The sequence below is a fragment of the Amblyraja radiata genome, chromosome 19, assembly GCF_010909765.2.
Source record: "Amblyraja radiata isolate CabotCenter1 chromosome 19, sAmbRad1.1.pri, whole genome shotgun sequence".
Classification (NCBI taxonomy): Eukaryota; Metazoa; Chordata; class Chondrichthyes; order Rajiformes; family Rajidae; genus Amblyraja; species Amblyraja radiata.
In genome coordinates, this window is record NC_045974.1 from 5,557,667 (window position 1) to 5,579,918 (window position 22,252).

Genomic DNA, 22,252 nt, shown 5'->3' on the forward strand with positions numbered 1-22,252 from the left:
CGCCGAAAAAATTGTGTAAGCGGGACAGGCCCTTAAATCTACTTCGACCTTCCTTTTAGGTAGGATATTCCAGATAATAACAAGCTACTAGGTTAAAAAAAAAAGCACATCTCCTTTCAAGCTTTTCTGCTAATTACTCCTTGAGCTTTCAGATTACAATCTCCCATGCTCTATCAAATTCATTCACGATTTAAAATATTTTTTTAACTGTGTTTAACTTTTTCAAATCTAAAATCATTAATCACAACATTTTTTGTGTCTCTGAATAATGTGAATCCCTCCAGTAAATCTCTTCTGCATTCCTTCCAAGGCCATGACATATTTCATAAACCATGTGCCAAAGTATTAGTGTTTCTATTCCCCAAAGATGCAATGGCTCACAATAGGAAAGGGGTCACCGAGCCAAGGAAGGAACTCTAGACAATCATATTCTATACTGAGGCAAGCAAGGACTTAAGACTGATGTTACTTAGCACATTTTGTATCATTTCTGGCAGATTAATTTAATGCTTCAATCTCCCTTCTGATATTTTTTATAGCTAACATATAATACAATAGAAGGATAGCTGTAATATTTAAGGTGTTCCCACAATTAAAAAAAAAATGTTTATGAATACACAATTATTTTGTTTTTAAATAAGCCACGGTTACTTTGACATTTTGAAGGTCAGATTGCTTGGCCCTCAACAAATGACAATGGTTGAACCAGGTCCCTGAATTAGCCAAGAGTATGATAATTGGATTCTTGTGCCTTTTCTGCCACTTAAAAGAATCACAGTTAAGTCTAAGTCACTTTCCCACTCTCCACCTATACACCACTTGTTGATCATGTACCTGATCGGTCCAACTTTGAACAACCCAATAACTCTTCCTATACAAGTCTGTGGGGTAGAAATCCACGACCACTCCCGACAGTGTGTTCCCGGCACCCACCAGGTCAAAAAACTGGCTATGTACACCTCTTTTAAACTATGTCCCTCTCACCTTTAAAGTTACGCCCTCTAGTATTTGATATCTCTATCCTGGGAAAAAAGGTCTGAATCACTACCTTATCTATGCCGTCCATAAATTTATATACTTCTATCAGGTCTTCTTTCAACCGTTGGCGTTCCACAGAAAACAATCCAGCTATCCAACCTCTTCTTGTAGCTAATACCCTCTAATTCAGTCATCATTCTGATAAACCTCCTCTGCGTCCTTTCCAAAACCTCCACATTGTTCCTTTATTGGGGGTGACCAGAACTGCATGCAATATACTCTAAATGTGGCCAAACCAAAATCCTATAAATCTGCAGCATGGAAAAATAGGATAGAGTGGAAGCTTCAGACATGCGGGCTAAACGGACTCGATTTTTATCAGGATGCCAATGTAAGTAGTGCACTGCATCGTATAGGTGCTAGAACAAGAAATTCCAACAAAAAAAAGTACAAAAGGTTTTCGATGACTGTTTAAGTTATGTCCTCAGCCTGACCATTTGTCAAAGCTATCAGTACAAACGTTTATGTATTTTTCTGACATAAAAATATGATAAACTGTTAAACATTATCAAACCATTACAATATTAAAGATTTAACTTTAGATTGGAAAAATTAATGAAACTAATTTAATAATGTCCAATAATACTGAAGCGTTGTAGGGCCTGTCCCACGAGCATGCGACTCCATGCTACAAGCGCGACCTAAGGGGCCTGTCCCACGAGCATGCGACTCCATGCTGCAAGCGCGACCTAAGGGGCCTGTCCCACGAGCATGCGACTGCATGCGGCAAGCGCAACCAAACCAGAAGCTGGGGCCGCGCGGAGGTCGAGTGAGTGACATGAAGTTCGAGCGAAGTCCGCGGGAAGTTTGCGCGTGACGTACAGCGTCGAGACGGTGCATACGGCGTCGAGGCGACTGCGGGCCAGCAGACCGTTGGCGCGCGGAATTTTTTAACACGGTCAGTTTTTCGGAGCCCCGCGCGATGTCGGGGCCAGCTCCGCACAACTCCATACGGCTCCGGCGATCGAAGTGGGACCGGCCCCGCGAGGCCGTACGGCTCAAGCGACCACATAAGGTCACGCTTGCCACATGGAGTCGCATGCTCGTGGGACAGGCCCTTTAGTGTTGTCTTAGTCATTAGATATTAATAGAAAAGAACTGTGTGCCTTGTTCAATCAGACATAGACTGTTATGGTGAATCCTTGGTATGTGGGGGTGAATTTCTACAAATATGCAGGCCTACGGTGGATTCCACGAGTGCAGTGGAAGAAATGTTACCCAATAGCTAACGAGTTCCAGGTTCGGCCACATACACGAGAACAATCTGAAAGCTGGCACTTATGTTGGGAAATTGCAGCTGTAACGCGCAAAATTGCCACCATTTCTCAGGAATAAAAATGTGGGCTTCCATTCTCACATAAATCTATTCATCCTGCTTTGTACGTTTCTACTTCATCCTTCAGCTTATGTATCATGTAAGTCAGACATGTGCTTTCCCGATTCCTTAGATTGTGAACTATTTTTCTAGATAGCCCAGCCAGGGGAAATATTGTCCTAGACATTCACTCATTAAGAAAGCCTCTCATTCTTCTTAAGTCCAGTGAATACAATTCTAATCGGCCATCTGACCTCATACAGGTATCACACCATCCATGGAATCAGTCTAGTGAACGTTTGTTGCATTCCCTCTATGGAAAGTATATCCATTGTTAGGAAAGGAGACCAAAACTGCACACAATACTCCAGGTGAGTTCTCACCACAGACCTCTAATTGTAGCAACACATGCTTACTCTTGTAAAATCTTCTTGCTATGAAGCATATCATACCATATGCCTCATATGCTTGCTGTACTTGCACGTTTGCTCTCAGTGTCTTTGTTCTGAAATATTTCAAATCTAACACCATTTAACTCATATAACGTTCAGATTTTCTACTCGCACCTCAGAAACGCTCACTTGGGTTAGTAGAGGCTTTCTGCAAGCAGAGGTCCTTGTGACCCCTATACTGTTTGCAGTAGAGGGGCTACTTTTTTTTTAATGTTACAAAATAATGGAGAACAGAAGGAGAAATGTCATTTTTGCTCAAAATTCTGGCCAGAGACATTAAATCTTGGCAAATTTACATAAAATCAGTTTTCCAGATGGATTTTAAAGAAAAGATGCACCGTTAAATGTGATGAAAGAAAATATTGTGCTCGTCAAAAGATTGCGCCAAACAGCAGACATTTGCTTCAGCACAGTTAGATTGAAACTGCACATGTAGTTATATGACTTTATTCCTGGTGCCTGACAGAACTGATTCAGCTGACAGTCCTCAAGAGAATCCACGTGGTCTCTTCCTTGCTCTTATTATACTCACTACTAAAGAATCAAACTGTCTTCTGCTCCAAGGGGGTGCAGAGATGATTAGATCCCAGGATATTGGTGAATTAGTCTGGTCTCTGAATTAACCTAATCTGTGGCACTGCAAGTGGAACACTGGGTGATTCTATTTATGAGTTTTAACTCACTGATGCAGATCAAAAATGTTCTTTATGAAGGGCAATCCTTTGTTTGATCTACCAATCTTTAAAGAATCATTTTAAGTGAGGGGATCATTAATTATGGAAGACCATCAACATTTTATATACACTGTTTTAAATGCTTAAATATTGTCATCAACATTTTGGGCCATGTTTGGGAAACTTCTACTCCCACATGTGGTCTTGTTCATGAAATTTAAACCTTTAGTACAATATAGTGGATCATGTAACAGCCTGGTTCAATTACATGATTAAGTCACCATATTGTTGCTTGAATCTTCTTCCCGACAGCTGGTCTGGCTACGTAAACTATACAGGGAGTTTAAACTGTCGGAGGTGAAATGGCATTTCACCAAAAAGGAGACGACACTCCATTGGCTATCTGCAAATATGTACATCATCTCACCACCCATTCAATTATAATAAAGGTCACACAGTACGAATACTTGAAATAATAAAAATGCTACATTTGTTTGCTTTTCTCAATGGGTTACCAATAACACTGCTCATGTTATATGAAGCAGTTTGTTAATATATAACGGGATAATTTTAAGAACTTAAAAGGAGAATAATGTGTTTTAAGAAATGTGGCCATTTTTGCTCAGCGGCTTCATGACGTGGGTAACTGCCCACTCACCTGCCAACATCATCTACAAATAGGTGCGCTTGTGGAAGAAAATCATTGTGGCACCCATTAATGCAATCTTGTTTTCCTGGTTGGCATTCAACAAAAAAGACCAACATTTTACTCAGATTCAATAATCAAATTCAATTCCTGTGCAAAACAGCTAAAACAAGCAAGCAAGACAAGGACAGGCAGCATCCCTGGAGAACATGGATAGGTAACGTTTTGGGTCACGACTCTTCTTCAGACTGTTGGCTAACAGCTAAACTAAACAGCTAAGAACCTTTGTTATCAAGAAAGATACAACACGAGCTATTGATGTGGATAGTTGTTCATGGGTTTATATGTTATTTTGAGTTTGTAGTGGGTTGGCATAACACCTTAATATAAAAATATTTATATAAATATATCAAAATTAAACTGTGATCGACTGACGTGGTTATTACAAAATTTGCTTACAAGCCAAGTCTTCAGTAGCTTGCCAAATATTTTTCAGACACATTGCCTGCAAGTTATTTTACAAAGAAGAAAAAAAGGAGTGCAGGTGGTCAGTTTGAGATGTTTAAGAAAGCAAAAATCTGGACCAAGTGCAAACATGCAATTAATGACATGGAACATTTGTGGTCATGAAAGAAAACTAAAGGTTAATCTTTTGGCCCAGTGTAAGCAAATAGGCCCGTTTTCTGCCTTGGCATTTCTGCTCAGTTGCAATTTGACTTTAGTCAGTTAGACAAGATCCTAGTCACATAAGTGATGTTAACATTACTAAGCTTTTCATTACATTTTTTAAATCCAATAGTAAAATTTCACTTCCATTAAGCATAAAAATGGTTTGATGTTGTCCATTAACCAAATGTAAAATGCATTACAAGTGAGCTAGAAATATTTATATGCACATCTTGTGCTGTGTTTCTGTCTACATGCATGGATAGTAAAACTATGTTAATCCAGCATGCCTGGATTATTATTAGTGCTCGACTGACAGATTTTCCGGACTATTAGATATTATTCCAATTAATACAAAAACACACAATTCCTGACTTTTAAGTTGTTACACAGGAGCGTAATAAATTTTCCAGCAATTACGATGTTTTAAAGTAGCGCAGGAAGGAGAACCCATTGAGTTTCACAGGTGTGCACAAATGGAGTTCGAGTGAGTTTCAAGGGATACTGGTCCCAGAGCGTTAATAATAACTTTGGAACAGGGACCCTGATATACAAAAAGGAGTGTGTAAACCAAAGCGCTGGTGTGTTCAACAGAGCATGAGAATCAGTTTCCAATGAGGAAGAATCAGAAGAGGCTGGATCATAGGGATTTCCAAACAATTGGGTTTAGCAGATTATCAGAGTTTTACTGTACACATATTCATGTACCCATGGTAGACAAAAATGCTGGAGAAACTCAGCGGGTGAAGCAGCATATATGGAGCGAAGGAATAGGCGACGTTTTGGGTCGAGACCCTTCAGACTGAAGAAGGGTCTCGACCCGAAACATCACCTATTCCTTCGCTCCATAGATGCTGCCTCACCCGCTGAGTTTCTCCAGCATTTTTGTCTACCTTCTTCGATTTTTTTCAGCATCTGCAGTTCTTTCTTAAACCTGTACCGATGGGATCGTTTGAACACTTATTTTTCTAGGTTTGGGAAAATGGAAGAATCAGCACAGATTCATCCAAACCCCATAATGATGATGTGTTGTATTATAAAGTTACACAAATCAACTAAGAGACTTTATTGGATTTGGTTAACCGCAACCAAAATAACAAAAATTCATAATCGGGTTGAGTTTTGAAGCAATCATTCATCTGTGATTTTGGCCTGGTTTTTCCACTCTCACTTAGCAGAGCCACGCTTGCCCAGCACATCTTACAGCCATGGATTCTGTAATTACTCCCATCAATATGTTAATCAGATAACCCTCAACAATTTAATTCCAATTCACTAGTCCAGACAAAGGCACTGAAGCAGTTTTTCTTTAGTGGACATAACAGTCTTGAGCAAAGATATTCTGATAACAATATTTTAGTGCAAGTGAATCAGTGATCATGCACGATCGACATCCTAAATACAATTATTAAATTTATCTTCCTTTCAATAAAGTAATTGGAGACCATCCACAGTGGGTAGTGAAGTAAAATTGTGTGCAGACTCTACAGAAGCATTTCAAATAGTTGAAGATTGAAACTGAATGAATGGTCTCCTTCAGAAATCACCTGTTGCAATTTTGCTTTTCCCACCTGAATCACTGTCTTGAGCCTTCAAAAGGCCGCTAAATACAACTGGATATAATTTTAATCTGTGGTTACAAAATGTGGGGAACATATTTTATTTTATTACAATAAAAGCCATTCATATTTTATTAGTTGTTACACCTGACAAGCGGTTCATAGTTAAATATATTTAAGAATGTGTCCTAAAAAAAACCTAATCAATTTTCCCATTACCAAAGTAAAATAATCCATTCCCAAGAGTACAATATCCAATTACTCAGAAACAAAAATGGATTTTATTAATAATATAGCTTCTGGATTTAACTAATATCCAAAGCTTCCACAGAGCGCCCAGCAATGCATTTGAACTATGCACCAAGCACTAAGTTATTATATTTTGAATAACTAAAATGGAAACTGCACAGTGGTGCAGCTCAAACTCCAGGAGCCCAAGTTTGACCTTGGATACTGTCTGTATGGAATTTGCAAACTCTTCCTGTGACCATTTAGATTTCTAGCAGTTACTTTGATTTCCTCTTAATGGACAATAGGTGCACGAGTAGGCCATTCGGCCCTTCGAGCCAGCACCGCCATTCACTGTGATCATGGCTAATCATCCACATTCAGTACCCCGTTCGTGAATCACATCCATACTGGTAGGTTTATTAGCTACAGTAGATTTCCTCTTTGTATAGTTAAACGGAAAAGGAATGTTTAAAAAATGGGAACTGATTTTAATACTTTTACCCTAGCTGTGTCTATTCTTGAGATCACCTTTCTAATCTGGGGAACGTCATCATAAAAAACAATCTTGCAAGGAATGATCCTAAAAGAGCATCAAAAGTTTAATTTGCCATTTATGATTAAGTGCATGCCTTTCATTTCAATTCTGCTCATTTCCGATCTCACCATGCTTAAAGCTGGTTTAAGTTTGATAGAAACAGCACATGCATATGCCAAGCCAATTTGAATTTATTTTAAAATTTGAACATTGAAAAAAACTATCAGTTATGGGTTTCCCTCCAACTCAATCTAGGATCTGGAATACCCTTCATCGACAGGCTATCATAGCATGGTGGTTAGATTCTTGTCCAACAGCAGTTCTGAACCAATTGATTTACAGTCATAAGTTTGAATGCTACCAAGGCACCCTGCTTTCGGAAAGGTGCCATTATGCTGAAACGAGTGCAGAGATGATTTGTAAGGATGTTGCCAGGACTTGCGGCCCTGAGCTATAGGGAGAGTTAGGCAGGCTCAGAGTTTATTCCTTGGAGTGCAGGAGGCTGAGGGATGATCGTACAAAAGGTATATTAAATCATGAGGGGAATAGGTAGGATGAATGCAGAGTTTTCTTCCCAAGGTAGGGGGAATCAAGAACTAGGGGGAATAAGTTTACTGTGAGAGGGGAAATATTTAATATGAACATGAATGACAACTTTTTGCGCACAGAGGGTGGAGGGTAAATGGAACAAGCTGCCAGAGATAATAGTTGAGGCAGGTACAATAACAATCTATATGACATTTAAACAGGTACATCGATAGGAAAGGTTTGGAGAAATATATACCAAACATAGACAAATGGGACTAATTTAGGTCGGCAAGTTGGGCTGAAGGGCCTGTTTTCATGTTGCATGACTCTATGGTAGTCAGAATATTTAAATGTAATGCTGATAAACAAATCCAGAATTATTACTAGTCTCAGTCATGGTCATCATGAAACTACTGCATCATTGCAAAAATCCATATGGTTCACAAATAAGCTTCAGAGAAGCAAATCTGCCCTTATATCACTCAAGACCCACCACTGTGGTTGACTCAAGAGTCAAGAATCAAGAGTGTTTTATTGTCATCTGTCCCAGATAGAACAATTAAATTCTTACTTGCTGCAGCACAACAGAATATGTTAACATAGTTGTCTGTAAACAATATGATAAATATTTCCCGAGATATCCACATCTGTCAACCAATGGTTTACCCTTGTACATTTTTTGTACATCTTTACAAATACTGTCACAATTTCTTTCTCCTTGTTGTCGTCAAAGGAAGTCCCTCAGGATCGAGGATGATATACTTCCCCTCCAATTTTGTGGGTACTGAAATGTTAATGAGGGCAATGTTGGAGCTGCAGATTCTTTCACAGACAGGGCAGAGAAGGGATGCTTTTGAGGTGCTCTGCTCTTTCTGCTGCTTATCCAGGGCCTCTGTGTGCTCCCGATGTTTGGCCTCCAGGTTCTCGATATCATTTTAAACTCTCCTCTTCTCTTCACAGGCTAGGGATTCCCAGGTGTGAGCTACATTTCTTCAAGGAAGCTTTGAGCAAATTCTTGATTGTTTTCCTTGTCTGCACGGTAATCTCTTCTCACAGAAGAGCTCAGTATAGTGTATCTGTTTCACGAGTCTGGCCTTGGGCATGCAAATGACCTGGCCATCTCAACATTGCTAACTGTGTTGATCCCTTGGGAATTCCAGCCATCCAACATTTATTGAACCAATAACATCAATGCATTTTTTTTTTTTAAGATCAAAATTAGAATATATTTCATTAATTGACAGAACAGTACAGCTGGAAAACATCTTTGCAGGATCTACAAGACAGACGTTCGTCAATACTGAGTTATTACATGGACTTGTTGAGCATGATTTCATTGCTCAAAGATGTACTTGCCATGCTTATATATACTTTATTAAATACAGCTGCTGGTTTAAACTTCTTTACAGTCCCAAAAAAATGAACATTGTCAATCATTTATTTTTGCAAATTCCTTTACAGCTTTTCAATACTGAGAATAATAAGAGAATATTTTACTGCAAGTTCATTATTTAAATTATTATTCCCATTGAAGTCAAAGGAAAATTATGGTACTATATGCTAATTGTTGGTCAAAAATCATCTGTAAGAACAATCTTAATTTATGAAAAATTACTAAATAAATAAGAAAATATTAGATGGCAATCAGGACCATCATATTGCAACCATCTTTTCAGTTACTGCACCGGTAAAATTAGTTTCCTACATTTGTGAATTAACTGCCACGCATGTTAGATAGAGATAAGATTCAGTGATTATATCACTTCAGGGTTTCTACACTGCAGTTTCCATATGCATACATGTAAAGTTTAACATAAAGATTGTTGAGAGGGTTCATTCAATAGGCTATGTTTTAAAATCCCCTGCATCAAATTGTAAACTGCCATGATTGTTTCTCCTTGCATTCAAGAAAATCAAGTTTTTGAGCTTCTGCCTCAATAATGATACACCAGTTGGATTATGCAACTTAGTACGCACTTACAGTGCCCTCCATGATGTTTGGGACAAAGACCCATCATTTATTTATTTATCTCTGTACTCCACAATTTAAGATTTGTATTAGAAAAAAAATCACATTTTAATAAAGGCCATTTTTGTTTTACCATGTACAAATTACAGCAGTGTTTATACATAGTTCCGCCCAGTTCAGGGCACCATAATGTTTGGGACACAGCAATGTCATGCAAATGAGTGTAGTGTTTTGTTGCATATCCTTTGCATGCAATGACGGCTTGAAGTATGTGATTCCTGGACATCACCAGTTGCTGGGGTGTCTTCTCTGGTGATGTTCTGCCAGACCTGTATTGCAGCCACCTTTAGCTTATGGTTGTTTTGGGGGCTAGTCCCCTTCAATTTTCACTTCAGCATGTAAAACGCATGTTCAATTGGGTTCAGATCGGGTGACTGACTTGGCCACTCGAGAATTGACCATTTTGTAGCTTTGAAAAACTCCTTTGTTGCTTTAGCAGTATGCTTGGCTCATAGGCTCGATGTAGAATGAACAGCCGGCCAAAGCGATTAAATATCTGCAAAATTAGTTGTTTGTTCATAAACACAAAATTAATGTTCATTTGGCATTAGGAAGGCAAATATCATGGTGGCTTTTACCGAAAGGATGTTAATGTACAAAGAATTCCTTCTACGTGTGTAAGGCTTTGGTGAAACTAAATCTGGAGTCAGAGTGCAGTTAGTTTTCTTATCTTACCAAGTAACTCGTTGTATTATAACATTGTCTAATTTGGGGAGATAAAAATAAAATGAGCCTACACTGTCCGAAGATGAGAAGAATTAAAAGGTAAACTCAATAAAGGTTCAGGAAGGCTTGAAGATAAATAGCGAGATGACATTTCTCTCAATTAGATTAAAATTAAAATTCTGCTTCAATTTAAAGACCAACAATTTTAAATCAAGATGAGAGGGGTAATAAATCTGAAAGTTTTCACTATAGAGATTCATGGAATGGAGATTCATGGATGTTCACTTGTCAAAAATATTCAGAAATGAGATGGTCAGATTTTTGAACACCATGGAAATCACGCAATACAGAGGTATGTCAACAACACCACCACCTCTCTTGCATGCACCAAGTTGTACATGACTGGCAAGGTCTCCAAAATGTATTATATCATGGAAATGTAATGTGACTCCACCAATAATAAATTATATTATAACACGATCAGGTAGTACATCACTCATTTGATTATGTAGCTGCAAGACAACTTTATGCCATTGACAGACCGATATTTTGTGGCACTTTAGTGACGATGATCATAAACAGTTTTAATTTCAGCACCACTTTTTTAAATAAAAATCTCCTTAAATCTCCATTGGTGTACAATCGGAGCAAAGTGAAACACACAAAACTGAAAACTTAACATATCCTTCAAACATAAACTTATTACTTCTATCACCATACAGCTATTACTTCTGTCACCATAACCTTAATTCCATTCCTCGTACATTCTAGAGATATGGAACTAGAAGACCTACATCTTGCAACTTCCTCCAAAGCAGTGCTTCTTAAACTGGTGAATGGTTCACCCGAGGGCGAATGAAATTATTTTGGGGCGAATGAAACTAGAGGGGGGAATGAAGGGTGAATTACTTAATTTATTCAGATATTTATATATTTTTTTCTATACTTAAAAAAGGCATTGCCATTAAAGTGGTTAGTAAGCACTTATTGGTTTTAATGGTAGTGGAGCTGGAAATTTGATATATTTTTATCTCTGTAGCGGGATATTTCCCAAATTTACTGTAACATCATCTTTTAGGGAAGACCAGACCAGAGCTAGTGGGATCATAAATGTATAAATGGCAACATCGGAGGATCGCCGTAGGCAACTGTTGAACTGTAACTTTACGTTGTGTAGGAATTTAGCTACCAAAGTTGATATTAGGTGGTATTGTGAGCTATCGTCGGGGTTTTTGAGCTAGTTTTCCAAGAAAAAAAACCTGCTGTAATCAAAGCCCGAAAGGGTAGGATGGGGCTGCAGCCCAGTGTTTAGATGTTGGAATGTTTTTTTATTATTCTAAGAGAATGATTTTCCAATTCCAGTGGTCATTAAACTCTTTTCTTTTCACTCCTGGTTTTCTTTAGATATTCTTCGGATGTTCAAAAAGTTGAATAAAATAAACACTTAAGAAATGAGTTAACTCATGTTTTTTGCTCATGTCACAAAATAAATTATATATAAAATTATACACAAGGGAGAAAAAGACGTAAATTACCAAAAAACATAAGAAAATCTAGTCAAGGTTGGATGAAATTTTGTGATAAAGACACAAGGGTGAATAACACTGAAATAGTTTAAGAAACACTGCTCTAAAGAGCCATAGGTCATACTTATTGTTACTTTTGGATGGAACACAAATCCCTGACTACTTACTGTGCAGTGTTAATTGCATGTTAAATACGCAACTGTAGAATCAAGTTTTCTTTGAAAAAATACAGTGCAAATTTTGTACCATGCCTTGTTATTATATGCTCATTGCCCAAGTACAAAATTTCTTGCAATGTAATCAACTACCAATTTTTCGGTATTTAGACTGCCAGGGAATTAAAACCAAATATACCGTTCATAGGTTTTAGTGTCACAGCCAGTTATTTGATGGAGATAATCCCAAATCCAAACTCAATAGTTCATTGTCCCCAGTTTTTTTTCTTTTTGTACTGAAATTTTCCCCCAAATATATTTCCAATTCAGATTTACATACTACAATTGAATCCAGCCAGTGCATTCCAGATAATGACAAATAGTGGCAAGAAAAATGAAATTTAATTTAATACTTGAATTTTAAAACTAATTATCTAATGTAAGTATTCTCTGGTTATCAAGCCTCCCTCTATTAGAAATACACACTCGCAAAATGTTTAAATTTAAATAAAACTTAAAACTAAGAAATTGTTAGAGTTTCGCAACACCTTTTGTAAATATTTCCCAATATTTTCTTTCATTTTAATCTATAAATTGGCTTTGTTCATGGGATGGAGTGTTGCCCAAAATACTTTTGTATTCTGTACTGATGACGAAAGTTAATAAATAAGCTTTTTTAGAGTGTTAGTAGAGGGGAAATTAGATGGTTCTGCGGTCGAGGAAGAAACGGAGGGCTTTAAGGCCTTCCTGGTGGGGTATGGAGATGTAGAGTGGCTGAACGTCCATACTAAAGATGAGGGAGTGGGGGCTCGAAAAGCAGAAGTCATTAAAGAGGCGAAGGGCATGTGAGGTATCTTGGATATAGGTCGGGAGAGATTGGACCAGGGGGATAGGATGGAGTCGAGGTACGTGGCAATCATTTCCGTGGGACAGGAGCAGACAGAAACAATGGGTCTGCCAGGGCAGTTGTATTTGTGGATTTTGGGGAGAAGGTTAAAAACTGGCTGTGGGTGGCTGGGAAATAATAAGGTTGGAGGCTGTGGAAGGCAGCCAGCCAGAAGTGATGAAATCAGGTGTTTGAGATAGTGGCCTGGTGCTCATCTGTGGGGTCATGGTCCAAGGATAAGTAGGAGGAGGTGTCTGAGAATTGTTGCCTGGCCTCAGCCCGGTAGAGGTCAACGAGCCAAACTCCCACGGCACCTCCCTTGTCAGCGGGTTTGATTATAATGTCAGGGTTGTTGCAGAGTGCACAGAAGGCTGTACGTTCAGAGAGGGTGAGGTTGGAGTAGGTAAGGGAAGTGGAAAAGTTGAGACGGAGGTTACGCCGGCAGTTAGAAATAAAGAGGTCGAGAGAGGGTAGAAGGCCATTCTGGGGAGTCCATGAATAGGGGGACCGGTGGAGATGGGAGAAGGGGTCATCACTGGGTGGTGAGGACTCCTTCCCATAGAAAAAGGCGCGTAGGCGATGGAAGAAAAGCTCTACGTCGTGGCAGATCCGGAATTCGTTGAGGTGGGGGGTGGAGGGGAAGGAAGGTGAGGCCTCTGTTGAGGACAGCCCGTTCCATATCAGAAAGCACAACCTTGGATTCATTAGTCAAGAGCTTTTCACTGTATCTCAGTGCATGTGACAACAATATACCAATAAAACGAAAAGCTGCCCATCCCAGCCTTGAGTACAATGATTCTGGCGCCTTAGCACACTGGGGTAAGATTTCTAATGGTTCATGACTCTCTCGGAGAGGAAATTCTATTCTCCATTTGGAATAGTTGACCGCATATTCTGACATGGTGTCTCCTAATTACAATTTTCCTCATGAGAGAAAGCAACCTCCCAATCCCAATTCTAGCAAACCACTTTGTATGTTCCCATGAAATTACTCACTAGAATTTAGAAGAATAAAAGATTTAAGCTGCAAAATCATTCCTCACCAGACAACATAATTCATCCCAGGAATCAAGCAAGTGAACTTCCATCAACTGTTTCCAATGCACATCTATCTCTCCTTAAATAGTTAAATGAGGAGATCACAATGTATTATTTACTCTAGCTTTGGTTTAACCCCCATTGTAGTGGTAGCAAGACTTTTACTTTCAAAATTCAATGAAGGCCAATTTCAAGTTTCAAGTTTATCTTGAGAAAATATTGGTAAATGTGGTAGTCAGCAGCAAGTGTAACTGGCAAGCCGTACTCAGCAAAATTCAGTCTTTTTTGTGAATACATTTTCATCATCTTTTCAGACACATCACCAGGTAAATACAGAATAATTTTTTCCAGAATATGGGTAAGCTGATGGACATTTTGGCAGACTGGACTAGAAAATTTACTGCGTATGTGAAAGCAGTAGCCAAATAGAAGTCAGCAGAGATGAGAGGACAGGACTTGGTGGAAATTGCGAGACAAAATACTGTAGATGCTGGAATCTTGAGCAAAACAGTCATTTCCATTAAGAACTGTTGGCGCTTCCTACAATAAGTACCTGCAAGTTGGGGATTTCCACATGGGAGAAGTCATCCAGAACTTTCTTTTCAACATATACCTCTCCACGCTACTATTTTAGACTCCAATTGCACTTCACCAGTAGAGCACAAATTCACGGCAGCTTCCCTCACAATTAAATCAGGGAGTGTGCCTGCTGAACCAGTGCCAGGTCCGACCTGGCACAAGAACAACGACTCCATTCATTTCAACAGAGAGCAATGCCAAGCACGCATATACACACACCTCACTCTTGTTCCATGGCAGTAAATAATAGAAAATGTTTCTATAATTAATTCCTAAAGAAGTCAACTGACGAGAATAAAGAGCTTTATGTTCATACTAGGATCTTCACTTGGCCGCCTAGGTTCAGCTAATTTTAGCAATGAAGTAACATGTTCCTCCTTTTTGATTTTTTCCCCAAACAACTTTCTTTCCTCTTGTACATGCACTATATACTTGTGTTAATCAATTTTCCATAAGTTGTTCAGTAAAAAAGCGTATTTATCAAGTTCCCACATCAATGCCGAATGAGATCAATATTTTGGGTAGCAGTCCATTTCATGAGCCAAGTCAATTGTGATAATTAATTTTCCAGGAGCTGGCCCTCACCCTCAACAACTTCTACTTTGATTCCTCCCACTTCCTGCAAGTCCAAGGTGTAGCTATGGGCATCCGCATGAGCCCCAGCTCTGCCTGCCTCTTTGTAGGGTACATTGAACGATCCCTGTTCCAGGCGTACACTGGCCCTCTATCCCCAAGCTCTACCTCCGTTACATTGATGACTGCTACCTCCTGCACGCATGCATCAACTTCACCACCAATTTTCACCCTGCACTCAAATTTACTTGGACCATCTCCCACACCTCACTCCCCTTTCTTGATCTTAGTCTCCATCATAGGAAATAGACTATTGACTGACGTCTATTACAAACCCACCGACTCCCACAACTATCTTGACTACACTTCTTCCGACCCTGCGTCCTACAAAACTCTATCCCCTACTCCCAATTCCTCCATCTATGCCGCATCTGCATCCAAGATGAGGTATTCCATACTAGAACATCAGAGATGTCCTCATTTTTTAGAGAATTGGGATTCCCCTCTCCCATCATAGAAGAGGCCCTCACTCGTGTCTCCTCGGTACGCCGCAGCTCCGCCCTTGCTCCCCCCCCCCTCTAGTCACAATAGAGACAGAGTCCCCTAGTCCTTACCTTCCACACCATCAGCCGTCTCATACAACACTCCAGCTTTTTGTGTTTATCTGCAGTTCCTTCTTACACAATAAAATGGAGCAGAGCCAAGATTAGATTAGCCACTATTTTATTGAATATTGGAGCAAGTTCAAGGGGCCATCTAGTCTACTCTGCTATTTTGAGACTCTTATTTGCAGGTAAAGAGAGGCCCGAGGTATGTTCATGTACGAGTTCCAAATGTTTTCCTTTGTCTATACCATTTGAGACTGGAGTGACCCATTTAATGAGACATAAACACATCTCGAAAGCAAAGCCATTGTGGAGAGCTTCAAAAATATTCCAAATGTCATCTGTAATTTCATAAAAATAGAAAAATACTGAAGGAAAATCAGTCGGGAAGAAACAGTTAAGATTTCAGGCTGATGACCTCTCACTAGCTCTGATGAAAGGTCATTGATCTAAAATGTTAACTCTTGTTTCCCACTTCACACATGTTACTTGGACATCTCAGAGTTTCCAGAACTTTTTGTCGAATAGCAGATTTTTACTAGCTGCGCTTTTAATGTTTGTATCAGTAATTGTACCATGCAGAAATGATTTGTTTTCATTTCCTCCCCTGTTAATTATTGACCACCATTAATTAACACACAAGAAATGCCGCCAATTAAGGAGACCATTAACCACGAGTATTGTAACAAATGTTATCTTCCGAAAGACACAGCAGCATTGAATCACAAATAGAATGCCTTAATAACATTCAACCCAGTTACTTTCAACACAACTCTAATAAAAGTCTTATTTTTGAAATAATTTTACAGAGGAAGAATAAGAGAGTTTGCTGTTTTAGACCAGGTCACACAAGAGGTGAAGTTCTGCTGTGCCTCATTCTCAGCAAGCACCAGAGATATCAAGCATTTTGTTTTTCTTTGCTTGTGGAATGTTACACAGCAACTTTAATTAACTATTTTAAACACCATGTTATATTTGTTGTGGTTTCATTAACCCCATGATAGTTTACTTTGAGCTCTGTTGGCTGAAACGCTGCATAAAATGTAAAAAATTGTGATGTAAACTCCAACTTGAAGAACCCTGACTAAAGGGCCTGTCCCACTTGGGCGTCATTTGCACGTCACGCAGGTGGTGCGCGAAGATTTTGTGAATCCCCAAATCCCGGGGCGCCGCGCGCAACTGCCTACGTCACCATGCGCGCGTAAAGCACACGGTATTGAGGGTTCAGTATTGATGGTATACCCGGTCGTGTTCTAAAAACCTGTGCGGACCAACTGGCTGGCGTTTTTACGGACATTTTCAACCTCTCACTTCTGAGGTCTGAGGTCCCCACCTGCTTTAAAAGGGCATCAATTATACCAGTGCCCAAGAAGAGTAAGGTGACGTGCCTCAATGACTATCGACCAGTGGCACTAACGCCGGTGGTGATGAAGTGCTTTGAGAGGTTGATCATGGAGCAAATCAACTCCTACCTCGACAAAAACCTGGTCCCACTGCAGTTCGCTTACCGCCACAACAGATCAACGGTGGATGCGATCTCGCTGGCCCTACACTCCGCACTGGACCACTTGGACAACAAAAACTCATATGTCAGGCTGTTATTCATCGATTACAGCTTGGCATTTAACACAATCATCCCCTCCAAGCAGGTTACCAAACTCGCAGAACTGGGTCTCTGCGCATCCCTCTGCAATTGGATCCTCGACTTCCTCATTCACAGACTACAGTCTGTTCGTATTGGTGGAAATGTGTCAGCCTCGATAACAATCAGCACGGGAGCACCTCAAGGCTGCGTGCTCAGCCCCCTGCTGTACTCACTCTATACCCATGACTGCGTAGCCAATCACAGTGCGATCTCCATCATTAAGTTCGCTGACGACACCACTGTTGTGGGGCGTATCACTGATGGGGATGAGTCAGATTATAGAAGAGAGATCGAGCAACTGTCCATATGGTGCCAGCGCAACTGGTCCGAGAACACTAATGCAATTATCAAGAAAGCTCATCAGCGCCTCTACTTCCTGAGAAGATTACGGAGAGTCGGTTTGTCAAGGAAGACTCTCTCTAACTTCTACAGGTGCACAGTAGAGAGCATGCTGACCGGTTGCATCGTGGCTTGGTTCGGCAATTTGAGCGCCCTGGAGAGGAAAAGACTACAAAAAGTAATAAACACTGCCCAGTCCATCATCGGCTCTGACCTCCCTTCCATCGAGGGGATTTATCGCAGTCGCTGCCTCAAAAAGGCTGGCAGTATCATCAAAGACCCACACCATCCTGGCCACACACTCATCTCCCTGCTACCTTCAGGTAGAAGGTACAGGAGCCTGAAGACTGCAACAACCAGGTTCAGGAATAGCTACTTCCCCACAGCCATCAGGCTATTAAACCTGGCTCGGACAAAACTCTGATTATTAATAACCACTTTCTGTTATTTGCACTTTATCAGTTTATTTATTCATGTGTGTATATATTTATATCATGGTATATGGACACACTTATCTGTTTTGTAGTAAATGCCTACTATGTTCTGTGTGCTTAAGCAAAGCAAGAATTTCATTGTCCTATACAGGGACACATGACAATAAACTCACTTGAACTTGAACTTGATGTGGATAGAGAACTGGCTGGCAGACAGGAAGCAAAGAGTAGGAGTAAATGGGTCCTTTTCAGAATGGCAGGCAGTGACTAGTGGGGTACCGCAAGGCTCAGTGCTGGGACCCCAGCTATTTACAATATTTATTAATGATCTGGATGAGGGAATTGGATGCAACATCTCCAAGTTTGCAGATGACACGAAGCTGGGGGGCAGTGTTAGCTGTGAGGAGGATGCTAGGAGGCTGAAAGGCGACTTGGATAGGTTGGGTGAGTGGGCAAATGCATGGCAGATGCAGTATAATGTGGATAAATGTGAGGTTATCCACTTCGGTGGCAAAAACAGTAAAGTAGACTATTATCTGAATGGTGGCCGATTAGGAAAAGGGGAGATGCAACGAGACCTGGGTATCATGGTACACCAGTCATTGAAAGTAGGAATGCAGGTGCAGCAGGCAGTGAAGAAAGCAAATGGTATGTTAGCATTCATAGCAAAAGGATTTGAGTAAAAGAGCAGGGAGGTTCTACTGCAGTTGAACAGGGTCTTGGTGAGACCACACCTGGAGTATTGCGTACAGTTTTGGTCTCCTAATCTGAGGAAAGACATTCTTGCCATAGAGGGAGTACAGAGAAGGTTCACCAGACTGATTCCTGGGATGGCAGGACTTTCATATGAAGAAAGACTGGATAGACTCCGCTTGTACACGCTAGAATTTAGAAGATTGAGGGGGGATCTTATAGAAACTTACAAAATTCTTAAGGGGTTGGACAGGGTAGATGCAGGAAGATTATTCCCGATGTTGGGGAAGTCCAGAAGTAGGGGTCAGAGTTTAAGGATAAGAGTGAAGTCTTTTAGGATCGAGATGAGAAAATCATTTTTTACACAGAGAGTGGTGAATCTGTGGAATTCTCTGCCACAGTAGGTAGTTGAGGCCAGTTCATTGGCTATATTTAAGAGGGAGTTAGATGTGGCCCTTGTGGCTAAAGAGATCAGGGGGTATGGAGAGAAGGCAGGTACAGGATACTGAGTTGGATGATCAGCTATGATCATGTCGAATGGTGGTGCAGGCTCGAAGGGCCGAATGGCCTACTCCTGCACCTATTTTCTATGTCTATGTCTATGCACGCCAAGCGCGCATCACGTGTGCGTCATGACGCGCATGTCATGCGTCGTGATGCGTAAATGACGGGCAAATGACACCCATGGGACAGGCCCTTAAGTCTGCAGTGGTCATTTATTCAACTTCAACACATTAGAATGAATTATTCTTGTATTCAAATATTTAGTCCCATTTGCTTAAAAGTTTTAAAGCTAACTGCATTGATTATATGCAACATATCGTTGTTACTCTTACAGTTCTTGATGCAGTGAAATTTCCTCTCTTCTACTTTTATGTTTGCAGTTTTAAACTGACTGTAATACAATACTGTCAGCCAAGCAGTGGGTCATAGCAACGCACCACCTACCTTCAATACACCTTCATGTTAACTCTCAAATACTCTTAAGTCCCAATACTCCCACTTCAATTATTCTAGGGGGAGGGGGGAAGATAAAATGAGTTAAGATTCCAAAGTGCAATGTTACAACCATTCAACGTACTTCTCTCCTAATTCCTTGGATGGAGTCGAGGGAGGAGGTAAAGGGACAGGTGTTGCATCTCTGTCTGCGCCACATCTGTGCCCAGGATGAGGTGTTCCATACCAGAGCATCGGAGATGTCCTCATTCTTTTGGGAACGGGGATTCCCCTCTTCCGTTATAGATGAGGATATCCTGCAGCTCCGCTCTTACTCCCCCTCCCCCCCATTCGTAACAAGGACAGTCCCCCTTGTCCTCACCTTCCGCCCAATCAGCCGTCGCATACAGCATATAATCATCCAACGTTGTCACCACCTCCAACGGGATCCCACTACTGGCCACATCTTCCCATGTCCACCCCTTTCTGCTTTCTGCAGAGACTGTTCCCTCCGAAACTCCCATGTCAACTTGTCCCTTCCCACCAAAACCACCCCCTCCCCGGGTACTTTCCCCAGTAACCGCAGTAGATGTAACACCCTTTACCTGCCCCCTCGACTCCATCCGAGGACCCAAACAGTCTTTCCACGTGAGGCAGAGGGTCACTTGTACCTCCTCCAACCTCATCTACTGTATCCGCTGTTCCAGGTGTCAACTACTCTACATCGACGAGATCAATCGCAGCCTCGGCAATCGTTTAGCTGAACACCTCCGTCGGTCTTAACCTACCTACTCAGCACTTCAACTCCCCCTCCCATTCCCAATCTGACCTTTCTGTCCTGGGCCTCCTCCATTGTCAGAGTGAGGCCCAGTGCAAATTGGAGAAACAGCACCTCATATTTCGCTTGGGTAGTTTACATCCCAGCAGTATGAACATTGACTTCTCTAACTTCAGACAGCCCTTACTTTCCCTCTCCATCCCCTCCCCCTTCCCAGTTCTCCCACCAGTCTTACTGTCTCCGCCTACATTCTATCTTTGTCCCGCCCCCTCCCCTGAAATCAGTCTGAAGAAGGGTCTCGACCCAAAACGTCACCCATTCCATCTCTCCGGAGATGTTGCCTGTCCCGCTGAGTTATTCCAGCATTTTGTGACTACCATGTATTACCTTTACCGTCGCCAATCTTCGCCAATGAAATATAATGCTTATCCCCACAATTTGAACTGCTACCCCTGAACCCCATCTTTGAATCAACCTCTTCTGATCTCATGGTTGAATTTGTCAGTCCTGTTCCACACCCTTGAAACGGATGGACCCCATTTCTTATCCAGCTCCATTAAAACATGCAGTCTCAGTCACCGATCGCTGCTGAATTTTTTCAATCCCAAACCCTAGTGCTGAAGCTGATGTCCCTGATCCCCTCTTTTGAAGCAGTCAGTTCTGATGCCCGATCAAACAATTGGAGCCAATACACTTCAGAGGCCTGCGGCCCGAAACCCCTACAGATGAAGCTGCCAGTCTCAATCTCCCACAACTAAAAAAGGGAAAGAAATCCTTTTAAAAAGATTCAAATTATCCTTTCAAAAATGAATCCTCTGTCAATGTGGCTACGACTTTTCTCCCCAAAGTCAAACCCTATCCAAAGCAAGCAAACAAACATCAGAATAAAAACAAGGTAACTCCCTACCTTGGCCTCAATTACCTGGTAGCAGATATCGATGATAAGTTAATTCAATTATAAATTTAGATATAATGCCATTTCGATCTAATTAAGTTATTTGCAAAAAAAAACTAATTTAGAGTGATAGAACAAAAAATTAATCCAACATCTGCTTCTGTTGCACATAAAATTCTGGTAAATCTGCCCAACACATGAACACCCATTTTCAGTCTCCAGTGATTAATGAGGATGTTAGTGAGCAAAGCATTGGGCACTGTCGGAGATGTACTGCCATCTAGCACCATCTTACTGTAGTGCAGCAAATGTAAACATTAAACATTTCCAGTTCAGAGAGAGCTGGCAAGATGAATTATGCTGTAGTTGCACAAGACAATGGCGAGGCTGCACTTGGAGAATTGTGTGCAGTGAAAACAAATACTTCCAGATTCAGTGCGTTTCTTCCCAGCTGATCTCAGGCAAATAAACCATCCTATCACCTACTAGAGAGCAGTCCTGATCTACCATCTACCTCATTGGAGACCCTCGGACCATATTTAATTGGACTCTACTGGACTTTATCTTGTACCAAATGTTATTCCCTTTATCTTGTGTCTGTACACGGTGGATGGCTTGATTGTAATCAAGTACAGTCTGTCCTTTAACTGTATTGCACACAACAAAAAACCCTTTCACTGTAACCCGAGTATATGTGACAATAAACTAAAGTTTTGATCACCCAGTTATACGAAAGATGCTATTGAGCTGGAAAGAATGCAGAGATGATTGAAGAGGATGTTTCTAGGACGTGGGGTTGAGCTGTAGGGAGAGGTTGGGCATGTTTGGACT

The 22,252-nt window shown here is 40.8% G+C and overlaps 1 protein-coding gene across 5 annotated transcripts in view; it reads right to left on the minus strand.

The window, feature by feature from the left end:
• Nucleotides 1-22,252, minus strand: part of erc1 (ELKS/RAB6-interacting/CAST family member 1) — a 425,697-nt gene that overhangs the window by 316,868 nt on the left and 86,577 nt on the right. The window lies entirely within an intron of this gene.